This window comes from Vespula pensylvanica, chromosome 11 (genome assembly GCF_014466175.1).
Source record: "Vespula pensylvanica isolate Volc-1 chromosome 11, ASM1446617v1, whole genome shotgun sequence".
Classification (NCBI taxonomy): Eukaryota; Metazoa; Arthropoda; class Insecta; order Hymenoptera; family Vespidae; genus Vespula; species Vespula pensylvanica.
This window is the reverse complement of record NC_057695.1, coordinates 5,988,830-6,008,536: the sequence shown is the minus strand read 5'-3', so window position 1 is coordinate 6,008,536 and position 19,707 is coordinate 5,988,830. Positions and strand designations below refer to the sequence as shown.

At 28.4% G+C, this 19,707-nt stretch overlaps 1 protein-coding gene and 1 long non-coding RNA gene across 6 annotated transcripts in view; one reads left to right on the top strand and one right to left on the bottom strand.

Moving 5' to 3' along the window:
- The window catches only part of LOC122633129 (GATA-binding factor A-like), a 74,117-nt gene extending 63,527 nt beyond the window's left edge, over positions 1-10,590 (bottom strand). Inside the window, exons 1-2 of one of the 3 annotated variants that reach the window (XM_043820682.1) lie at positions 10,476-10,590; positions 9,138-9,653 (exon numbers count right to left, since the gene is read on the bottom strand). The gene's annotated coding sequence lies outside the window, so the exon portion shown is untranslated. Of the gene's footprint in view, positions 1-9,137; positions 9,654-10,382 lie in introns of all 3 variants that reach the window. The other 2 variants (XM_043820681.1, XM_043820683.1) reach the window with 2 other exon arrangements.
- Positions 1-19,335, top strand: part of LOC122633131 — a 25,922-nt gene extending 6,587 nt beyond the window's left edge. For all 3 annotated transcript variants that reach the window (XR_006328034.1, XR_006328033.1, XR_006328035.1), the window contains exons 2-3: positions 1,227-1,381; positions 19,158-19,335. This is a non-coding gene — a long non-coding RNA (uncharacterized LOC122633131). The remainder of the gene's footprint in view (positions 1-1,226; positions 1,382-19,157) is intronic.
- The last annotated feature ends 372 nt before the right edge of the window (positions 19,336-19,707 follow it).

Here is a 19,707-nt window from a genome sequence, read left to right as displayed (position 1 = left end):
TAGTTTTTATGGAGGAATGAGATTTTGGGAACCACAAGGAACAACACGTAAGTCCCAAAACGATTTTTCGAGTGCCGATGGGATACGACGACTTAAGTATATCCAGGAACGTATTCACGAACACGGTCCAGACCCCGAAAATGGTCTGGCGCCACTTCGGATCATCCATTTTACGCCACTTGTTGTCTTCTCTCTCCTCCTCTCTTGTTTCTTCTCCTTCTCTCTCTTCTTCGTAAAAGAGAAATAGAGACAGAGAAAGGGAAAGAGAGAGAGAGAGAGAGAGAGAGAGGGAGATAGCTTCCCTGTTTGAGGGCTGCTCATTCCTTTCGAGCATTATTCCACGAAGGAGACTCGTGTTAATCTCTGGCTTTGTCGGTTGTTGATTCATTCCACTTCTCTTTTTTTTATTTTTTATTTTTATTTTTATTTTTATTTTTATTTTTATTTTTATTTTTCTTCTCTCTCTCTCTCTCTCTTTTTTTTTTTTAATTTGTTTTTTTTTCTTCGACTTCACGTGAGAAATCACCCTTGGTGATACGTTGATATTTTTGTAAGTTCGATTATATCCGATCTAACATTTAATTTGTAATTATCGTAAGCGGTTGGTATGGTTTGATAATTTTAAAAAGTTATTCGATTGTCGTATGAAAATTGTATATGTTTTTAATTGTTATAATATCGTGAAAGAATTTCAGTTTCAAATCGAACTTGAATTGATGTTTACAAATAGAGAAAAAAGAAAGAGGATAAAGGAGGTTAATTTATTTTATTAGAATGATTTATATTGTTAGTATTATATAGTTTATGATTCTTAATAATAAAAGAGAACATTGAAAAAAGAAATTCGAAGAAAACTGCTCGATGAAAGAGATTCTAATCGCAAACCAAGCTTCTAAATATCATCCGAGTATCTAATTATCAAATTTATTTATCTATTTTTACTTGTTTTTATTATCAATTACTATTGTTAATTGTTGCCTGTCTGTTGATTTTTAATCAATTTATTATTGTTTATCGTTAATTATCGTTTATATATTGCCATGATCAGTACGATGCGTATATTCGTTTATTTCTTTTAAACCGTAAATTAATTTATTTATTTATTATCATTATCATTATCATCATCATCATCATCATCATCATTATTATTATTATTATTATATTGTAAGTGATTTATAATATTTTTTCAGTTTTCTTCATACTATTTTTTGTTTTCTTTCTTTCAGTTGCTATTAATAAATTTCGAATTCGTAAAGAAACGAATTCGAAGATGAAAGAAAAAGAAAAAGAAGGAAAAAACGAATCAATATTATATACCTACGCATTTTGTTCATCAGCCGACGCATGAAGAAATCGAATGATAATGGATTCCAGAAACTTGGTAAGTTTAATTTATTCACATCCGTGACTCTCGATTGTAAAAAGATTTCTTCTTCTAATTATTTTTCATTTTTTATTATCAATTCGTTTATTTTAATTATTAATTAATTTATCATAAAGAAAGTTTAACCTGATATCCCTAAATTATTATCATTATCATTATTATTATTATTATTATTTCTTTTTTTATTATTCGAATTATCATTATTATTATCATTATCGTTATTATTTTAATCTTACGATGTAGAACATTATTCGATTAAAATTGAAAATGAATTTCGTGGCTTTTGAAAAAAGTATTATCTTCCTTCAGAAATAATAGTGAAACTTTTAATAATTGATATAATATAAAGTATAAAATTTCAATAACAAAAATGGCATCGGCATAAAAGAAAACTTTGACTTGTTGTTAACGTACTCGTTAAAAAAGGCCAAAACATAGTTTTATCGAGCACCGAGCGATAACTTATCACTCTAATGGGTACCCCTGAACGATTACTTCATATCCGTTCGAAACGCACATACCTAATCAGTGCGTTCTAAACGCATCGTTTATTTACGTATATATATATTTTTTTGTTTTGTTTTATTTCCTTTTTGTTTAATAAACGTTAGTGTACTTTTCACGCTCTCGTTAGAAATTTTCTTTTTTTTTTTTTCTTTCTTTTTTCTTTTTCAAACTATCTTCGTTTAATGTTTTAACGATCTCGAATACCGATCGTTAGAACATTAGAATTAAATTAATTGTTAGAAAATCTACGTTAAAAAATATCACTTGTATGATCAGTTGAATGTAATTGTATTCTAATGTAGTTAGAATATTATCTTCGACATTTGTACAATTTCTTTTTTCTTTTATTTATTAATTTATCTTTCTTTTTTTAAGAGATTAGAACTGTACGCAGATTTGATAAGAAATTTATTCTATTTTTCTTTTCTTTCTTTCTTTCTTTCTTTTTTTTTTTTTTGTTTCTGTTTAGATAAGAATCGAACATTGGTTTATTAGCTTCTAATACTATCTTTCATTAAAAATGAGTATTCGAGATTTTATATAAAAATGTCAAAATATTACAATAATGGATGTTTAGATGACGTTCAGAAGTTATTGAGATTAGTTGACGGTTTCAGATTTATTTGGACGAAATAAATGATCTACGTTTTAAATTTCTTTAATAACAATTCTACATTTGAAATAAATCAAACAACAGAAACTAAATATTTACTTACATACGTATGTACGTTAAAACAAGAGAGAAAGAAAAAGAAAAAAGGAAAAGAAAAACGATTTAATTATATACTCCCGTTACAATCAATGATCTCTTGATTTCGATCATTCATTCATTCATTCATTCATCCTTTCTTATTCTATTAATCATCTATTAATCTCATATATAATTATTAACTATATTATCACAATCATTATTTACTTTAATTTCATTTCGTTAACACACATATTCATTTCTTCCTTCCAATTTATTCATTCGTTTGGAGGGGGAAAAAAAAAAAAAAAAAAAAGAAAAAAGAAAAAACAAGATAAAACAAAACAAAAAAATAAAACAGAAAAAACAACAAATGAAAAATAAAAAATAAAAAAATAGGAAGATCGTTCCGAGTGAACGTTGTCAAGTTGTACCAAATGTGAGAAGCGCACACTTTTACAGATCATATATACATATACATATATACACACAGATATGTATACATACATACTTACACGTTTACACATGCATAATGGAAGATCGAAAGAAAAAGGACGTCGTTGCGTTGGTATAGTCGAGAAGTGTACGTACACGCTTACGTAGGCGTCGAACGTGAATACGAACGAGCGACGTTCGGTCATAAAGCAACGAACGGTTCGTTCTTAGGCCCCATGGTAGTTCGTATGGGGGTAAATCCATGAGGGCCTATAGGACCCTCCATACCGATCTCTCACACCCGGCATATCCTGAAACAATGCCTGTCCGTATCGCGATACGATTCGTGCCTCGACATTCGATATCGTATCCTCTTTATCACGAAACGAAAAGCGTGTCCTCTCGTCTTCTTTGACCGAACGACAAGTGCCAGGACGATAGAGAAACGTGAAAAAAAAAAAGAAAAGATTAAAAGTTTGAAAAGAAAAAGAATAATTCGAAAAAATACAAAACCAAGATGGCTACCCGTTGGATGGGTATTATTATTTTCAATATTTTATTTCAAACGATTCGAAAGTTCGAGTTTTTCGTGTAGATTCGATCGCTATTAGATTTGTTTAATTTGCTGTTTTATTTATTTATTATTTTTTTTTTCTTTGTCGAATTAATCGATTAAAATTTTTTCTAGGATTTCATTGATTCGAGAAATTTTTGATTTACTAGTGTTATTGGTTATTTTTCTTTCTTTCTTTCTTTCTTTCTTTCTTTCTTTCTCTTGAACCAGTTTTTAATTCTAAGTTTAAGTTTGATTCGTTGGAAATTTTTATATTGAATTTTGTATTCGGTTTTTTATTCGGTTTGTAAAATTATATTTTATCTATGAAATTGATCATTGTGATTTTTATTCGACTTTTAGACGAAGTATATAAAGTATAAAAAGTATATTCGAAAGCTTGAATTTTTATCGCAAAGAAAAAAATGTTTCCTCTGCTTCGTATCCTCCCCCCCCCCTTTTTTTTTTAGTCCGAGATAGTTAGATAGTTCGAGTGATATCATGTGTACAACATATGGACCCATGATCCAATTCGTGATCTTATTTTTATATTAACGATTGCTATAACCGACTATTGCTTTATTAATAATTATTAAACTATATTTAAGATATTAATAATATATAATAATTATCTCACATTCATACACATACACACATTTTATATTATTATTATTATTATTATTATTAATATAAGTTATATAAAAATGAAATTGATTGTAATATAATAAAATATTTCAAGTATTTATTATATCTAAAATATTGAAAATATATAACAATTAACTACAACATTTAACGAGTTTTATTAACACACACACACACACACACACACATAGACACGTGTGTGTATTAATATCTATAATCAAGCTTGTGAATAAAAATAATATCTTCAAAATATTATCTACAAAATTAATTTTTTTCCATAGAATGTCATATGAAAGATTTAGATTAAACTTTATTTTTGTTTATTACTTATTCGCGATTATCAAAATGAATTTTCTAAGAATGTTCTAATTGTAAGAAACTCAAAAATATCGAATAAATTCTTTATACTGGCGAGTCATCCGCAAAAATGGCCGTTTAGATAAGAAACAGCTCCTACGATCGTACAAAAGAATTTATATATATATATATATATATATACACACACACACATACATTTATGCATATATATATATATTATATATATAAATAAATATATATAATTTTATATACATATATATTAACTATATTAATTTATATACGTATGCATTAATTTAATTATGAAAAATGGGAAATCATAGCGAAGAAATTGCAATGAATTTTTATATCGTTAAAAAATGATGACGTTCGCGTAAATTTATGCGTCTTATTAAACGAATTATACAAACTCGCACGCATGCGCATACGATTTGCAATGTAAAGTTGTAAATGCGAAGTGAACGTCATGTTGGTATTGCTTCGTACCAATTACAGGATAATTTATCGTCCGTCCGTTAATGTTTTGCTTTTGCTCACAATTTTTCTTCTCTTTCTCTCTCTCTCTCTCTCTCTCTCTCTCTCTCTCTCTCTCTCTCTCTCTCTCTCTCTCTCTCTCTCCTTCTTTTTTCTTTTTTTCTTCTTTCCAACGATCAATTTTTGCTTTCTAATTTCCTTACAAATGAGACGTGATTTTTTCTTTCTATTTCTTTTTTTTTTTTTTTCTTTTTTAATTTTTACTAGGCAGACACAAGTGTAACTGGATATATGTAAAAGGAATTTTTTGGTTAACCGAATAACGATTTTTTCGCCACCGAATTTCATATAATTTACCAACAAGTGGAACTTTTTTATTCAAATTTTAGTCAGTTTACTTCCTTTTTCGAAAGCAAAACGATATCTTAATTATTTCTATCTCGTACTATACTGTTAATTCAGTAAATTTATATTCGTCAAATTTCGTAGCGTCTACCCTACTTCTTCTTCTTCTTTTTTTTTTTTTTTTTTTTTTTTTTGTAAACACCGTTCTTTTTATCGAGTTCTTTTATTATACGGATATTTCTTTTCTTTTTTCTTTTTTGATCAAAATACTTCCTTAATTAGAGTATTAAAAAAAGTTAATTAGATAAAAAAATATTCCATAAGAAATAAATAAAACAAGTAAACATTTTTTTTACAATCACCATTTAAATACGTGTAGATATCTACAGTAGAGTATTATTCATTCTTTTTTCTTTTCTTTTTTTTTTTTTAGGATAACGTGACCTTTGTTTAAAAATTTATAAAACATTCTTTTATCTCTCTCTCTCTCTCCTTCTTTCTTTCTTTTATTTGTAATCGATGAAACATTATTATTATTATTATTATTCTTTTTTGTTTTTATCGTTGTTTAAGATATCATACTCGTATCATTAATTATTCTTTTTCTCGATGAGATCAGAAATAAATTACGAATCGATTATGACGATAATATAAACAACATTTAATATAGACAAGAAAGAATGAATTTCTATCGTTGCTATGGATATAGTAAACTAGAATTGATAATTAAAAACTAAAAGTATAGTTGTTGTTCTAGTACGTAATCCTACTCGTTATCGACATCTTTTTGCGGTCTCTGCGGGAAACAACTATTTAGATAAAAGTCGTCTAAACAATGCCGGTGCCGGCATGTCCCGATGCTTCATTATACAATTTATTATTACAAGTTTAGTATACATGAGTATATATATATATATATGTATGTTTGTGTGTGTCTGCGTATGTAATACATATGATTCACGAACTTATCTATAACACTATTTAACATCGTTCCACCTACACGATGAATTATCTTATATCAAAGTGTTTTATCGTTTTTAAGTTTATCGAGCTTTGCAAGTCTGGAATTTTCATAATTGAAGAAATTTTTAATATAATTAATTTCTAATATAATGTTGAATTTTTTTTTCATTTTCTCTGAATTTCCTCTTTTTTTTTTATTTTATTTTATTTTTTTTAATTTATATAGAAAAATACATGCAGCTAATTTATCATATATATATATTTTATATATATTTTATATATACATATTATATATATATATATATATATATGTAGATATAGATGTATATTTAAATTGATTGTATAATAAATTGGATTATTAATGTCCCACTTAGACGACGAATTATCTTAGATTAGGATCGAGATGTTTTATCATTTTTAGGTCAGGTTGGATTAGCAATATGAAAACCGAGACTTTCGAAATGTTGATAAAAATTTTCAACCACAGATAAGTTGTAATATTATGCTTGTGTTATACGTCGTGATCATTTCTTTCTTTCTTTCTTTCTTTCTTTTTTTCTTTCTTTCTTTCTTTCTTTCTTTCTTCTCTTTATATTTTTTTCTTTTTATGTTTAGATTACGTTAAAAAATTTATACAATGTCTATGCAACGCATTTTACGTAGATACGAAGTGTTATTTTTCTCTTAATTTTTTTTTCCTTTTTTTTTGTTTTTTTTTTGTTTTTTTTTTAAATCATTTGAAGTATGGGAAAAAAAAACATTTATAGAATTAGACTCGCGTGCTTTGGTATCATTGAAAAATTTCTCATGCTCGTTACAACGGCCAGGGTGACTGTGGTCGTTTACAAAGGATAGCTTTTAAGAATGCAGATATGCATGGAAGGATGAAAAGAAAGAAAAAAAAAAGAAAAATCTCTCTCTCTCTCTCTCTCTATACATATATATACATATATATATATATATATATCCTATGTAGATTGTGATTATCTCGTTGAGATAATACGTACCGGCGTGGATTCGCGCGTTATTAGCGATTTTATTGACTGTGACCGAGAGAAAGAGAAAGAGAAAGAGAGAGAGAGAGAGAGAGAGAGAGAGAGAGAGAGAGAGAAAGAAAGCAAAGAAGAATTATCAAAGATAAAAAAAGAAAAAGATTGATTTAATAAGTATACATGAAAACATTTCATTTATCTATTTAACAACGATTGGGATTTAAATTTAAAATTTTCATTTAGCGAGGATAAGGGTGAAACAAAAAATTCTTTTCCAATATCCTTCTTCGTCCATCTTGGTTTTTTTTTTTTTTTTGTTTTCTTTTTTCTCCATACTCCAGAGAAAGAAAGAGAAAGAGAAAGATAGAGAGAGAGGGAGAAAAATATTCTATTAGAGGATAATTTTCTGAAGAAAAAAATTAAAGAGGGTAGCTGCAGGTTAATCTTTACGGCAATGCTTATGCGACCGAATGTAATGGCGGACGATTCGCGATTGGCTTTAAAGGACGATTTTAATTACTGTCGGAATTAAAGGAATACCTTCTTTTTATCCGTATTTAATAAAGGGGGCCACTGGACGTTTAAAAAAGAAAAAGAAAAAAGATAGAGGGTAAGAGACAGAGAGAGAGAGAGAGAGAGAGAGAATATCCATGAAAAGAAAGATTATAAAGCAATGGCGGCTTTTTTTGTGAGAATGTTTTTATCGTCAAATGTTAATTTTTTTTCTCCCCTCTCTTCTTCAAAACGTAGAAATATTTTTGTTTGTACTTTTTTTCTTATTATTTAATTATAATTTTTTGTTCTTTTTCTTTCTTTCTTCTTCTTCTTCTTCTTCTTCTTCTTCTTTTTTTTTTATGTATTATATATTTCGTCGTGTCCTCTTTGATATGATTCTTTTTGATTATCATTATTTTTGATTTCTTTTCTCTTTTTACTTTTCTATTCTTTCATTTTAACGTTATCTACGTAGATCTCGTGATTTCTTTTTTTTTTTTTTTATTTTTTGTTTTTGTTTAAGCGAGATCGAGATTCGTTCGGTAAGATTTTGTATAACGTATGTATTTATCGTAAAAGATCGAGTATTTTTAATCGAGAACGTATTTCTGTCATTTTATATAATTATAGATATCTTTTTTCTTCGCGTTATCTACAAGTGATATATTCTTTTGTCTCAGCAGTGATATCGATATTTTTATTTTGTTAAAAGTATTTTTTTTTCTTTTTCTTTTTCTTTTTCTTTTTTTTTTTTTTTTGAATAATTTTTAATCTCATCGCGCGAGATCGTATTTTTTCAATCAAATTCTATATACTTTGTTAGATTAATTACGAAGCTTTTTTACTACGTATTTTTTTTTCACATTTTTCTAATTATAAAAGTCGATACAAAGACGCTATTTATTTATTTATTTATTTATTTATTTATTTATCTATCTACTTTTCTTTTCAATCATTTTCATGTCATAGCTTAAAAATCGTATCACTTTAATCGACGTCGAAATATTGTCACGTTAATTGTTCGAAAGTTAATATTATTAGTTTATATTTCGACGTGACGAGAAATAAATCATAAGTCGAAATAATCGAGTATGAATAATTCATAAGTCATAGAAAATAAATGTAACATCGGTGTTAAGCTTGAGAGAAAAAAAGAAAATACAAGAAATAAAAATTAAGAAGAAGAAAAAAATAATTTCCCTAGTTATTTTCATCTATTTATAGATTGCAATTTGTCATCGAACGTGACGAAGTTCACGTATGGAAAATGGATCATTGTGATATTAAAATAAAATTGCTTGGATATAGAATACTAATCGATAATGATAATGAATAATGACTTACGTGTAATCAGTCGGAACTCTGCATTCTCGTCCAGTCCAGTCCAAAGATTCGATAAGTTTCCGATGATCGTTGATCTATCGATGATCGGCGATCGATAGAAATTATGATGAAAATAATAATAAATTCTTCTTATCGTTTTCACAAATATCCTTTTCACAAATAAGATTTAGGCCTATGATTTTTGTCCACTGTTCTTCTTCAAAAACAAATTAATAACAACACTGGTTCGTGATTTGGTTCGTTTAATCAAATCATTTCGTTTATTTTATTTTTTTCGTTGGTAGAACTGTTCAGTTTCCGGGATTTGAGAAGCACAGAGTTTTTCAAAGTTTGTCCTTTGTATACCTTTCAATCGAAAGAAATAGAATTCCAAAAGAATTACAACTTTTTCATCTGATGATAGCTGGCCAATCGTTGAAAGTCTCTTTCGATATAAACAGTTTGTCACAACGATCACATACCTTCACAAAAATCAATCGTATCTTTTGCCAATCGTCGAAATCACTGGGTCCTTTTCTCTTCGTACACCCACGAATATAAAAACCGGACAATAACACCGTTAAACGTCGTCAATTAAAAAAGATCACATGATATTTAACAAAATCATGATATATCCAACATTATGTCCATCGTTCTTTAACAAATTCACTCTTCCTCTCCCTCCGTCCTTTCTCTCTCTCTCTCTCTCTTTCTCTCTCTCTTTATAATCGATATTAATCACGAATAAAATAAGATCGAGATTAACAAAAATATATAAAGAATGGATCGAGCGTGGAAGAAAAATGAAAGAGAGAGACAGAGACAGAGAGAGAGAGAGAGAGAGAGAGAAAGAGATGGAAAGAGAAAGAAAGAAAGAAACAAACAAACAAAGTAACAATGGTAATATCAACAACAAGAACAATAACAACAACAACAGCAACAATAACAATAACAATAACAACAGTAACGATGGCAGCAGCAGTAGCAGCAGCGTTGGCGGTATCAACAGCACCAGCAGCAACAGTAACAGTAACAACAATAACAATAACAACAGTAACAAACAACAACGATAACAACAACTAGCAGCAGCAGCAGCAACAGCAACAACAACAACAGAAAATTCGTTATTCTTAACGAACGAACGAACGAACGAACGAACGAAGATGATGATGATGATGATGATGATGATGACGACGATGACAATGACGATGTTGTAAAGAGTTAATAACAACAATGTTGCGGTAGAATCAGCAAGATCATCAGCACCAGAATCAGCAGTAGCAGCAACAGTAGTAGTAGTAGTAGTAGTAGTAGTAGTAGTAGTAGCAAGAAGAGGATGATCGGTAACAGCAGCAGTACCAGAGCACCAACAGCAGCACCACCAGCAGCAGAGTATAGCAGCAGAGCAGCGCAGAACGTGGTGCAGTCGATGACTGCGGCTCAGAAACTGTCCTGGACAGTCACCTCTCTCTCTCGTGGCACTCCGCAGTCCGGCGCTCTTGAGAAGAAGAGTGAGAACGTAAAAGATATGAGAGAAAGAGATGGTAGACGATTATCGTGGAGGGAAAGAGGGAGAAAGAGAGAGGGAGAGAAAGAGAGAAAGGCGGTGGTTAGAAAGAGGTAGGTAAGTAGAGGTAGACCCAAAGAAGAAGGCTGGAATATAAAGGAGGCCGGAATAGGCTGTTGGAGGCAGGAGAATTCTACCCGAATCGAAACGGATTTAACCGAGTATAGCCGAGTGTACGAAGGAGATATGGCGAAGAGTCGAAGTAGTGTGCTGTATGGTGGAAGAGAGAAAGAGAAAAAGAAACAAAGAGAGAGAGAGAGAGAGAGGGACGTTAACGTGGTAACCCACGACGTGGTTATTGGAGGTGGTACACAACTAAAAGTGGTTTCTTACACTGACTTTTCTAACTTGGTTTGTGTTCGTTTCGATCTTTACTGTGTACGGCATGTGTATATATCTGTGTGTGTTGGTATATGTTCCCATATCTCTGTATGGGTTAGTTATATCCAACTAACGCGAAAGAAGGCGGGCTGGTGCGACTATCCGAAGCTCTTGGTAAATGGTCGGAGGCGGAGTTCTCAACGCCCCCGCGTTCGACTCGGAATGAATTCGAAGATAGAGAGTGGTCAACGGGCTTTCCATTTGTGTTGGCTTTAGTTGAAATTCAAGGAGAGGACGATACCAACTATCGAGTTTGACGCCGCCCTCTACTACTACTACTATTACTACATTATTATTCTAGTCTAGTAGAGTGGTAGTAATACTACTACTATTACGTTACAGAAAGCAACAAACTGAATTTTCACCAAAGCCTTTTTCGCTCGGATTAAATCTCTCTCTCTCTCTCTCTCTCTCTCTCTCTCTCTCTCTCTCTCTCTTTTATTCGCTTTATTTCAACCTTTTCTCCCTTCCACATTTACCGACCTATAATATCCGACCAGATCGCCCCAGGATAAACCACACAGGATCGTTCCTCAGTGGATATCTCAGGCTATCCGTGCCGCCTCGTATACACTGACTTATGGACTCCCCTTGTGTTCCTTCCCTTTCTCATATCTCCTTTCACCCTTTCTTTATTTTCTCCCTCTCTCTCTCTCTCTTTCTCTCTTTCTCTCTCTCTCTCTCTCTCTCTTTCTGTGTTGTGTATCTCGCTTTTTCTTTTCTTCTATCTTTCTTTATTTATTTTTCTTTCTTTCTTTCTTTCTTTGTTTCTTTCTTTCTTTCTTTCTTTGTTTCTTTCTTTCTTTCTTTCTTCCTTTTCTCTAGTGTGTCTACTGTAATCTGGCATCAAGAGCAATCGCGACGTTTCCCCTTTGTTAACATCAGCCCTTTCGTGAGACTCTCTCTCTCTCTCTTTCTTTCTCTCTCTCTCTCTCTCTCTCTCTCTCTCTCTCTCTCTCTCTTTTTCTATCAGTCTTGTTCGGTCTTTTGAATTTTCTTTACATTATTTTGAACTTGGTGATCAATCATTATAAGAAAAAATTCCTTGGCGGAAAATTCGTAAACGGCGAACTTTCATAGGTTAAAAGGTTTTATATTTAGAGCGATCGTTTTTTCGATCAATAAATTATTAAGTAGCAAGTAAATACGAAATTCGAAGTTTCAATCCTACTTTTCTGCTTCTTTTAACCCGTTTCCCTTTTTTCTTTTTTTTTTTCTCTCTCTTTTTTTTTTATATATATATATATATAGGAAGAAACAATCGTTTCGTATCTTTGTTCAGTCCATTGATAAACGAGGAATGAGTTTATTTATCTGCGATAAAATTTTTAATGGATCGAAGACAAGAAAAAGTATGTATATCAGTTAAATTGAAAGGTTTTATCTTTAATTCAGATTTATTTATCGTTTGTCAACAATATCGTGAAGACGATTGCATTTATTTGATTAGTATATTTATTGATTAATAACAGATATTATTTCTCTAGAACAAACGATCATATATATATATATATATATATTTATAATTATTTTCATCGGTATAAATAATTGTCATGGTTGAACTTTTATCATATTAATTGACTCTATTAACATTTTATTATAAATATCGATCGTACTCGTATTTAAATATACTGATCGAATTCTAATAGATTAAATATTAGTAGCTTTTCGAAGATCGTTTTTTTTTAAACAATTTGTTATCTATAGTATCTAATTAATTAGTCCATATGAAAATATGAAAAATATGGCCGACAATAATCCGAAAATCTCAACTATATATATATATATATATATATATAGCTGTATTAAAATGGCGGATTTGAGTCATTCAGCTTTGAAAGAAAATGGCGTCCGATAAAAGTTCGTAAATGCGTACTTACTTACCTCGTACCTCGTATATAATCATTCGCAGCGATTAATTATAAATAACCTTCTTACGTCAGAAGAAAAAAAATGTCTATATCGTAATTAAAACATTCGCCAGTAGATAATCGAGTCCATTGAAGGCGTTTCTGAATACGTTTGCGCGCACCCACGAGGTATTTTTTCAAGAAAAAAAAAAAAAAAAGAAATAAATAAATAAATAAAAAATAAAATAAAAGGAAAAAAAAAATCACGATCGACTTCGACTTCGTTAATTGGAAACTCGAACGTTAATTGCGACCCGATTAGACTTACGAGGGACTCGTTTCTCTGTATGTTTATCGAGACTTACATTTACAAATAACTACGTAGTAGTTTTACGTTTACTTCTTTATTATTTATTTATTTTTAATGTTTTTATTTCGTTTCGTTTCGTTTTCTTTTCTATCGTTTTTCATCGAGTTCTTTTCTTTTCTTTTTTTTTTTTTTTTAAATTTATTTTGTCTTATTTCGTTTTATTTTATTTTATTGCATTATAAAATATAATTTTTTAATTCGATTTCCCGTTCCCACCGTCGAGAAATCAACGTGGTGGCTTGTAAAGTTGATTTTTTTTATCGTCGAACGTGAGATAAACGGTCGTTCCGATCGGACAATATGTCCACGAATCGTAGTAACGTAATTGGAAATCGAGATCAAGATTGTATTTGAGGATCTAACGCATTGCTATCATACTCGTCTTTCATGTTTGATAACTTAAAGGAGATAGAAAAGGTCTGCGGATATATATTACCTATTCGTTTTATTAGAGAAATGTGCTACTAAGTAGATAGTAAGTAGGTAGTATGGTAAATTCTCTAAAGTAATTTAAATGAAATAAGATAATTTTATATAAATATAATTTATATATATATATATATGTATATATGTATGTATCTATGTATGTATAGGAAGAGAGAGAGAGAGAGAGAGAGAGAGAGAGAAAATCTCTATTTTATATTTGTAAAATTTATTAAAATTATTATAATATTAATGAGATTTTAATAATGAAAAAAAAAAAAAAATTGAAAAACTTCGCTGAACTATTCGAAGAACATTATTTTCGTGTTTTATTATACTAAATCAATTCTCCGAATTGATTTAGCGGACTAATACAGTTCGAATGAAAAAAAGTATTTGTTAAAATATTTACTTCCAATTTTAATTTTGATTCATATCGTGAAGAATATATCGATTATATATAATGAGAATATCTCGTAAAATAGATTTGATAGCTTCGAATCTGTTTCTTCTTGATATTATCTAAAGTCAAAAGTGTAAATCAATAAGCTAGTAACTCTGTATGATTTCAAAAGCAAAACATTCGAGATGAAATAGTCGTACATGCGACAAGAAACTCCGGATAAAATCTCGGTACTGTCATCACAGTAAAAGTGGACACTTGTTTGATATTGATTAATGAACGATTTATTGAATTATCATTTCTCTTTTACTGTATGTTTTTTTTTTTTTTTCGTTATTGCAAAAGTTATAAAATGGATAAGTGGAATGATAAATTTTGAGATATACCGTGTATACAAGATGAAGAGAAACATGATCAGTGAAAATATGATCAGTGTTTTCGATTATTTTATAATTGTTTATATATGTATATATATATATAGTTAAAAAAATTTTTATATATATTTCTAATCCGTCAAAGTTAAATTAAATACATTAACAAATAGATTGCAAAAATGATTTGCATATGATACTTATATACATAAATTATATTTATATTTTTAATATGTATATATGTGTGTTTTTATTTTAATTCGAACATATTTTCAATGTACGTGTCTTATTCCATGTGTATTATTATTACTAAATTGATTCTTCGAATGTATTTTTGCAAATTAATTTCATTCGAATGAAAAAGAAATATATATATATGTATATATAAAATATTCAAAATTATTATAAATTATTAATAATATTTTAATAAATAGAAAAATTTCGCGAAATATCTTAATAACATTATTTCTATGTTTTATTATTCTAAATTAATTCTTCGAATATATTTTTGCAAATTAATTTAATTCGAATGAAAAAAAAAAATATATATATATATATATACATACATACATATAAATCATGATTTATATTTGATCAATAGAATCCACGTAGTCTCTGGTACAAGTAATCACAGAGCTTTATCGTAATTCTTTTGCAAAAGTTAACTCGTGACTCTTTCTTTATCTCTCTCTCTCTCTCTCTTTCTCTCTCGAATACACTAGGATAATGTATATTCCTACTCTATATTCTGATTTTCCCTATCAACGATTGCATTAATCAACTGGGGCGGCTAAGGCTTTATGCAATTATGGATGTAAGGATGTTCACGAAGAAAGATATATATACGAATACATGCACATGCAAACATACACGCACACATACAAATACTCGTTTCATTCGCTCGTTTATGTTAAAGAAGTTTCTTGCCTTTCGTTCAGATCGAACCAACCCCGTTTCACCACCATCCCCCTTTGATCACAGAGATCGTTATTATTCCAATCCAATTAAGGCTGAAGTGACATTATCTTACCGAACTTTACACGTTTCTCAATGTATATATATATATATATATATTTTTTTTTCTTTTTTTTTTCTCTTTTTGTTCTTATCAAAAAATACAACGAGATATGTGTATATGAATATATTTTCGAACTGTCCCAACTATATTCAAATTTCGCGCGTTTTTCTTGTCATCGGAAAATTCTTATTGTTTTGTTTTTATTATAATTTTTATATTACGTGATGTATATATATGTGTCTGTGTGTGTGTGTGTGTGTGTGTGTTTGTATTAATCGATCGACGTTTGTACAATGTTATTAGATTTTTCATTATTTTATTTTGTTATATTAATAAATGTATACGCACAGGTATACACACAAGATAGTAATTTTATAAGTAAGATAATCGAAGCTCTTTTATTTATTTATATTTTTTAAATATCATCATAATCTTCGATTTCTTCTTTTCATTTTCTTCCCCTTTCCTTCGTTTATTTATTATCAACGTATCTTTTATATTAACGTAGAAAAATATTCTACAAAAAAAAAAAAAAAGAAAAGAAAAGAAAAGGAACTTTTTCTTTGCAAAAATAATACAATAAATATAATCTCAATTTATAACGTAGCTCAATATATGATATGATTATTTGATTATTACTATTCTGTAACATTTTATACAATAAGTTAGTATAATATTTTTCTAATCGAAATTAAAGTGAAAGAAATTCAGAATTAAACGTTCGATGTTGTTATACGAAGTATTAAACTTTCGAAGTACTTATTGAACGATTATAAATGAGATTATAAATTAAAAAAAAAAAAAAAAAAAAAAATTCATTTTCTTTTTTTTTTTTTATGAGTTCATAAAAGAGAGACAGAGAAAAAAAGAGAGAGAGAGAGAGAGAGAGAGAGAGAGAGAGAGAGAGAGAGAGAAATATGGAAGAGTGATGTAATAAAATACAAAAAATAATGATCCAAAAGATAACAAATCTTATTAGATAAGTACTTACCTAAATAATATATACAATTCTTAATTTTTATGCACTTTGATGTAATGGAGCCCTAACTGAAATTGCAATCTGTCATTGATCGTCATCTGCAAGGAACGTTATGACCATTTGTCTTTGTCTCTCTTTCTGTCCCTCTTTCTTTTTCTGTCTCTTTTCTTTTTTTTTTTTTTTTTTTTCTTTACATTACCATCGCCATTCGTTTTTATTGACAAACTTTCCCACAAAGGTCATAAATCTATCTTTCCAAACAGAGTCGAACATTGAAACTCAATCCTCTTAAGCTAATTCTAAGTACTTAGGTTCGCACCAGTGTGTATATATGTGTAGTAAAAAGTATAGCTCAAGTGTGTGTTTGTGTGTGCCTGTGTATGTATTTATAAGTGTATCAGTATATATAATATTTATTTTTTTTTTATAGATCATAAAATTTCTAATAGAAATTTTCCATACTAATATAGAATACATGTGTATATATATATTAATTATCCTAATTTGTTTTCATAATTTATTTTTATGACTGTATTATTTGAGTTTCCATTTTGTTAGATCGATTGCAATTTTTATATTTATATCAAACGATTATATATATATATATATATATATATATATATATATATATTATATTGTTATTAATTGATAGTTATACAAATAATACAAATTTTCTTTCTTACTAGAAATATAAATTAATATTAATATAGATAATAATAATTTATATTAATAATTTATATTAATAAAGAAGAAAGATTAATTAATATTGATGTAGATAATATAAATTAGTATTAACATAAATGTTACGAATCAACATTATTTTTTATTAATACAAATTTATATTTGATAAAAATAATGTTTATATAGACATTTATATTAATATTATTTTTAATGAAAAGTATATATATATATATATATATAAATAAACAAAAAATATATCTATTTTCTTTAAACAAGAACAAAATTAATACGTAACTACGATCTTTTGATATTCTTCTAATCTTTTATCCAATATTTATATTCACTTTAATAAATTTCATTCTCTCTCTCTCTCTCTCTCTCTCTCTCTCTCTCTCTCTCTCTCTCTCTCTCTCTCTCTCTCTCTCTCTCTCTCTCTCTTTCTCTTTCTAATACATAACTTCGACATTTGATTATTCTTTTCCCTTTTTCCCTGCTCTCTCTCTCAAAGAAAAAAAAAAAACAAGAAAAAAAAACAAGAAAAAAAGGAAAAGAAATAAAAATAGAAATAGAACCGGAAATATGGCAATATAGGTAGATAAAAGCCTCATGTTCGTTGATAGTTATCTTTAGGAAAGCGGAAGTGTTTTCGCAGAGGGATTCTCTCTCTCTCTCTCTCTTACCTTCTTCCTATTTCATTTACGTAAAAGTTTTTCTGTCTTTCTCTCTCTTTCTCTCTTATTGGTCGGTTGAATAGATGAAATGATAAGTGCATTTTCCATTCGGAAAATGTTGAAAGGAGAATGAAGTCCAGAATGGTTCTTACCTGGAAACGTCGTTTGATTTCCTGTAAAAGATAAGACAAAGGTTCGGCTCCTTCTTTTCTTTTCTTTCCCTTTCTTTTCTTTTCTTTTCTCTTCTCTTACACTAGACATAAAAGTTTTCGCGAAATATTTTACTGGATTAGTTTTCAATTGAAAATTAATGTGGAGGATTTGTTCGCGTTTCTATATAAATTTTCCCGACTTTTCATTGTTACTCATAGTGGTATAATTTCAAGTCATTATCAATCATTAGTTTTAATATTGTTTAACATTGTTTTTTTCTTTTTCTTTTTTTTTTTTTTTTTTGTTTCATTTATTTATTTTTTCTCTCTTTTAGATGAAATAAAAAAATTTGCGAACTTCGTTATGGTTTATGAAATTTTTTCATAATTTCTCGTCTCATCCATTTCATCGTGTTCATATTTATTTTTATTTATTATTAATTTTTCGTTAATTAATAGAATCATTATTATTTCTTAAAATGTATATATGTACGTGTTGTGTGTGTATTTATTTATTAGAAGAAGTATTTTTGAGACTTATAAATACGTATATATTTATGCAATTTTACTAATATATACTTTTGCAATTGTTAAGAAAAAAGAATTATTAAGAAAAGAATGTATGTTAGAAAAATGATTGAAACGAATACAAAGGTTTCTCTTTTTCTTTCTTTAATCTCTTTCTTTCTCTCTTTAATATAATACTATATAGAGAATACAAATATATACAACAGTTTTATACACAAAAGTTCGAAAATTTTACAAGTTTCATTGAAATTTAACGAAAACTTTGATGTTCAATGAAACTTAAATGATAATTTATACGATACATTAAAAGAGATACGAATCAATTCGAAAGAATTCTATTAAAAACATACATTATAATTATTTTATTAAATATTTATTACGATTATTTTAATATATATTTATATTTATATATATATATATATTATATATATATATTTATATATATTATAGAAAAAGAAAAGGAAAAGGAGGAAAAATATTTGAAAATTGGTACTTATGATGAGAAGAAAACAAAATAGGGAAAGAAAGAGGAGAAAAAAAGACAAAAAAAAAAAAAAAAAGAAAAAAGAAAAAAGAAAACGTTCGAAATAACCTTCGTATCTTCATCTACAAAACACAGAAAGACTTTCATCTTCTTCTTATGTTAGACGTTCGAGTTTTATGAGACCGTCGCAGCGGATTTATCCCGATAAGGAAACTTGGAAAAACGAGCTTGCACATTCTCAACTTTACCATCCCAACATATTTAACCATGAAAGTCGAGCTACCTGATCGAGGCTTCTTCAATTTTCAATCATTGAAAAATTTCAATCATCGAAAATTTTCATTTCGAGTGCGAGTGTCCTCTCTTCGTTATATCGTTAAATTGAAATTCATGTGAGTATTATATACTTACTTATATATGTTCAAACGAATACCCTTTTATCTGTTCCTTTTTCATTCTCTTACTTCTTTTTTTTTTTTTTTCTAAAGTTTTCTAATTGCATTAGATCACAATGGAGATGCTTTAAATTTTTTAAATTAATATTGAAGTATATGGAATATATATATATATAGCGTATAAATAAATCGTGGGAAAGAAAGAAATAGGATGATTTTCTTTTTCTTTTTCTTTTCTTTTTTTTTTTTTTCGGCAAAAGTAAAAGTTGATATTATAAGATATATGATTATTTGTAGAAATTCAAAATCATTTGTACA